The sequence below is a fragment of the Neltuma alba genome, unplaced genomic scaffold, assembly GCF_004799145.2.
Source record: "Neltuma alba isolate B1F8T4 unplaced genomic scaffold, ASM479914v2 tig00012620_pilon, whole genome shotgun sequence".
NCBI classification, from domain to species: Eukaryota; Viridiplantae; Streptophyta; class Magnoliopsida; order Fabales; family Fabaceae; genus Neltuma; species Neltuma alba.
Window position 1 is genome coordinate 128,724 of NW_021637061.1, and position 5,820 is coordinate 134,543.

Here is a 5,820-nt window from a genome sequence, read left to right on the forward strand (position 1 = left end):
CAAAGGAATCTTGGCAAGAAATGTTTAAAACGTTTATTGTAGGGCTGGGAAATGCTGCACATCAGTGAATAGTGTCCCAATATATAAATAAATTTTCTTTTATCAAAAGATTGTTTTGAATAACTCTAACTCTAATGTCGATTATTTCCCTATTTGAAGTATATTCATTATATTGGCTTTGGGAGCAGAGTTAGATTTATTCTATAATTGATTAACCCCATGTTTTAGACATAATGATATTATTTCATTTTATCACAGTGAAATATTTGATCTATGCGATGCACGTTTATGGTGAAAAGATTTTTTTAATGGAAAATATGACGGGTTATGTTGAAAAGAGGTCAAATGATTGAATTCAGAATGTTGGTTGTTAACGGCAATCCCATTACTCCTAGCTAATATGCGACAGACAACGCACATGTATTCATGCTTATTATCCATTCGAATAAAGCCTTACTAAAGAATGAGTTTTGAGATTCTTTTTTTTTTTATTGATTTCTATAAATAAATTGTTTTATCATATAATTGATTTTCTATTTAATAATTTTGTATATAAGTCCCATAACATAGAAATTGAGGATACTTGATACGTGAATATCATATATATATATAGTCAAAATGTTTACTACATATTGGAACTTCCTTAGTTAAGAAATAAGTGCTTTTCACTGGTAAATTTTTTTGGTCTCAGATGGCATAGCTGGCCTTGTACCTCTAATTTACCAGTGAAGAGCTGTTGAAGCTTGGAAATTTGTTTTGATCACTCTTGGTCCTTGAGCTCTTCACACACACACATGTAATATCTCAAATTTTGTGGATTTTATTAAATCATGACGAAGGAAAATTTTTTTAGAGAAATTGTTGAGGTTAAGACACTTAAAATATGGTCTAAATGATTATAAAGGTAAATTTGCAAATTTAAGACCTATTTTTCAGAAAATTCAAAAAAAAAGTTAGAGGCTTACATTTGAGCCGAAAATTTTCAAAAACTTATTTTATGAGGTAAAGAACCTAATTAAGGCAAAACATCTTTAAAATGAGTTAATGATTAATTTCTGAAATCAAATGCTATTTTCTTGAAAAATTCAAGAAAAATAGTTGGAAATTGATTTTTGACCTGGAATTTTTATGGAAATTATTTTACGTCTCAAGGAAACTATTAGATAAAGAAAATCCATATAAAATATTGTGGAATAATTTCTGAATTTATTTTATAATTTCAGAATTATAGAGGAAGTATAGACTTAGTAATGAGGAATTAAGTGAAGGGCATAATGAACATTTCACATGCCCTTAAAGGCCAACAGCCTGCCTTCTTCTCGGTTTCGTCTGAGACCGAAAGATGAGAGAGAGAGAGAGAGTTTAGAGAACCGGGGGAGACCTAGAGAAGGAGAGGGTGACGGAAGAGTGACCGGAGGTGGTTTCTGTTGGATGCAATCCGTGCTGTCAACCAAGGTGAGTCTCCAGAACTTCCTTCTACTCGTTTCCTTCGATCTGTGGCTTAATAAGGTGCAATGATTGAGTGAGAAAGTCTGGTTAGTGAGAGAAAGTAAACGAATGGAGAGGAGGATCGGTGAGTTTATGTTTTATGATAAGATTTAAGCGTATGATGGTAGTTTTGCATGTGTGTTCTTCGGTCTAAATGTTCTTCTCCTCGTCTCTGTTTTCTGAATCCGAAGCAGGGGCTCAATTTTTGGAGCTATGGATGCTGGCTTCTGAGGTTTTGGGAAGAAAGAAATTTGATGTTGATATATATATATATATGTATGAAAATGAGGTTGCTTTGGTTTGCATATGTTTCTTTTTCGGTCTACATGAGCTGATTCTTACTGCATGTGACCTTTGCTTCTGGTTTATGGCTGGCCGAATTTAGTTTATAAGATTTTGAAGTCGAAGTCTTTACTTGCTTCTCGGTGCTGTCAAACTTATGGGTAGATTAGAATCTTGATGATGATATTTGGGTGAAAATCTTGGAGGGTGGTTCGGACTCCATGTGAATGATTTTTCTGGTTTATGACTGTCTAAAAATTGGGTCTGTGATCTTAAAATTAAACTATATATTCTGTTTTTATTTTTACTGTCGGTTTTGATGAAATTGAAGAGAGATTATGCGATATACATATATATGGGACTGCACAACGTTGACTCCTTTTGGTGAGTTGGTGATTATTTTGGGAGTATATTTTAATGTGGAAAATGTCAGACTTGCTGGATGTGGCGTGATGTTAATGTTGGGATGTGGGAGCTGAAACTAAATCACATGGCAATTATTTAATTATATATGTAGATATATGGAAAGTATTTTCGGTAAAGTGGGTTTCAAGAGGAAATGTAATTTGAAATTAGGGGACTTCTAAATGGTGGATAGAATGATGTTTACGAAGCTGGAATTTCATAGCAGTAAGAAAGGAATGCTGTAATTATAAATTTTAAGCACCTTGAAAATTTTCAAGGGTGCTAATTCATTGTTGGAAGACTTGGAACAAATGATCTAGTTACACATATATGTCTCGGCCTATGTAGGAATTTGGGGAATGTGCTGGAATTTTGTAATTTAGAGCCTAAAAATGAATTCTTCAACTCAAGAAGAGAAGATAAGCAAAACAAATTGTGAAGTATAAGGGAAATAGATAATTTTATATAATTGATTATAAGGAATTCAAGCGATAATGAATATGTTATTTCAATACAATAGTTAAGCATTTATATACTTGTTAATAAATATATATATATATATCATTGACTATATAATATATAGGATTTGATATTTGTCCAAGTCCATTGAGAAAGGAGCCAAGAAGAAAGCAAGGGGAAGGTAGTACGGAAGAAAAAGAAAAAGATAGTAACTCTTTTCTTTTCTTGTAAGTGTGCATTGATTGCCGCATGCTTGGATGTGTCATTATGCTAATTGTGCATGAGAACATGTAGATTGCCTTTACATGATATAATTTGTCATGAAAACATGCGCTGGTTTCCATTTATTTTGGAATGTGGGCGCGATAGTTAGCAATCAGCTATGTAAGTGCATGATGTTTGTGCATCATTGATTATAGTTGGTCGCAAGGTGTTGTTCTCTCTAGCCTAGGTACCGTGTTTATTTGTGATCTTGTATGATTACATAAAGAAATTTTGTCACTATTGAGATTCTTTAGAATCTCATCCCTTCTTCCATGTCATACAGCAAAAGCAAGTACTTCTAAGGATAAAGGAGTAGTAATTGGTGGAGATTGAAGGTGATGGGAGTTGAAGATCTTTTGTGTATACATTTTGCTTAAAATGCTTCTTATATTTTACTATTTCGGAGTGAGGATATAATGTATATATATTTTGTTATGTAAATATTCCTCCATGAGGAGGTAACTAAAGGTAGATAAACTATAGTGACCGCCATTGATAAGAATGGCCTATATGTTGATATATAATTATTATTATGCCCAAATTGTGTATATGAGTATATGTACTCTTTTGTATGGGCCAGCGGGTTGGGTATTGAATGTTAAGCCCTGCCAATTATATATTTAATTAGTTACAGGTTGATTTGAACGTAAGTAAAAGGAAAAAAAAAAAAATTCTTTTTCCGAGGATGAAACCTAGCACTTAGTGGTTTAAGGTTGACGAAAATAATCCTACTAGTGGAGGTAAGGTGTTACAATATATATACACACTTATGTATGTATGTAAATTTCATCGTTGGTGCTCCATGTAGACTATAAGATGGATCCATGCCGTATTTATACTTTGTTGGTAGGGAGCGTAGCTCCATTTTGAAGTCCATTTTGGTTGCTCAGTACTGTTACAAAATTTTCTGGATGTCCCATTTACAGAGAAAATTTTGCCAAAATTTCCACAAGTGGGTTGTGATTTTGTGAAACGAAACATCTCTCTAAGAACTTTATTCAAGGCTTAAGGGATGCGTGATCTCCCCTGTATCTACAAGCAGGTATTTGTGTTTGCAAACATGTATGAGAACTCTATATATTCAAGGCTTAAGGGATGTATGATCTCTCATATTTTGAAGAGGTAACATCTTAATTTTACATGGTTGCTTCTATTTGTCATATCAGCTAATGGGGTTACCGCAAGTTCAATTTTGTGTTGGCAGGAAGTTCCAGAAAATCCTTATGAGAGGCACTTAAGATCAGAACTTATCCCAGCAAATAAAAGAGATAGGAAAAACAATGCTTGCAAAGGCAAATTGCAACTAATTAAAGCTGGAGAAAGTTTCATCAATATTCCAACGTCTACCATCCCATCCAAGTGGTATGAAGAAGCTGAGAAGAATTAATGCTCGAGCCCTATTACTATTGGACTTAACTGGAGGAATCTTAGATACCATAGTATTTATCATTTCTCTGTAATGAATAGTCATTTCATCCATGTTCTGGCAAGTTTTGATGCTGAAGAATTAATCATGCATGAGCTGATGCGGCGGAATGACTTGCATGTATGGGGAACGAAGTTAGAAGTGGAAATAACAATCGGTTAAATATATTTCAGTTAACATCCCTGTTTGTATCATTTAATTTGAGTATCTTTCTTTAAGCGTAAAATTGTCAATTTGGTCGGCTGTTCCCAGATATTATTTGTTTATACAATATGTATATGTATATTATTCCTTTTAATATGTAATTTTTTAAGTAATGGGTTTAAGTTTTTTAACAGTAACATTTATAAAATTATCTTTACTTAAATTTTTAAGGGAGAATGACAAAAAAAGAAGCTAGAAATTACAAATCCCAAATCAGGTTTGGTAACACAATTTTATTTGGTATTGACATGTCGGAATTTGCAAATGACAATAAATTTTTATTGACATTCCTTATTTGGTATTTACAAAATTTCAGTTTTTTTTTTTGTCATTGTCCCAATTTTTAACCTATTTAAATAAAAAATATTCAAAATATATAACTAAAATAAGTAAATCTGAATCATTCCAAATCAATCCTAATATTTTATATTGATCATGAGTGCAGTATGAGATTCTGGAGTCTGGAGTCAAGTAGGGTAGGACCCAAAAAGTAAAAAGAGCTAGTGATGAAAAGAAGGTTGGATGGAAATATTAATATTGCAGGCGAAGAATAAATGGCAAGCTAGCTTTGAAGGACCATAAGTTTTCTTACGTACATGAAATAGGCCAAAAAATTCTTCTGTCATTGAGGTGTGATACAGATATCTATCTCCCCACCCCAATAATTAATTTAATTATATTAATGGCAGGATAGATGACTTAAAAGTCACATTGACTTTTAAAACTAGGAAAACATTCTTATCATATATAATTAAAAATAATTTTTTAAGCCAATCTAACGCTACAGCTTAATTTCAAAGAGTTTTGGCTGCAGGCTGTAATTAATTGGAAAGATAATCCGTGAAACAAATGGAGCCGAAGTCTTGAAAGGCGTAGTATCTTGCTTTTTACCCTTTATATCTTAATTTTTAATATGTAATTTTTTTCTTGATAAATCATTATTATGTAGTAATTATTATTCGTTGAAACTTAACTTACGAATGAGACTTGTGGGAGTCACAAAAGCTTGACACGGTAATAAGAGGTGGAAGACTCATGCCTCCATGTGCTCTCTTTTGAAAAGAAAAAAATTGAAAAAGATCGTCTTTAATACAGACAAACACACATCCGAAATAAAATGGGGGAAAATTACCAATGAGACTTATATTTATATATATATATATGAGTCATATGAATTTATGAAAATACTCTTATACTCTTTGGGACTCTAATGTAATTACATTCTCATGTAAAATGACAAAAATGCTCTTTATACCCCCTGTTGGTGAATGATGAGATAATCATGCACTTAT

The 5,820-nt window shown here is 32.5% G+C and overlaps 1 long non-coding RNA gene across 1 annotated transcript; it reads left to right on the plus strand.

Annotated features, from left to right (window-relative positions):
- The first annotated feature begins 1,362 nt into the window (after positions 1-1,362).
- Positions 1,363-4,512, plus strand: LOC114729284 (uncharacterized). The gene is made up of 3 exons (XR_003738728.1): positions 1,363-1,455; positions 3,182-4,020; positions 4,103-4,512. It is a non-coding gene; the product is annotated as an uncharacterized LOC114729284 (long non-coding RNA).
- The last annotated feature ends 1,308 nt before the right edge of the window (positions 4,513-5,820 follow it).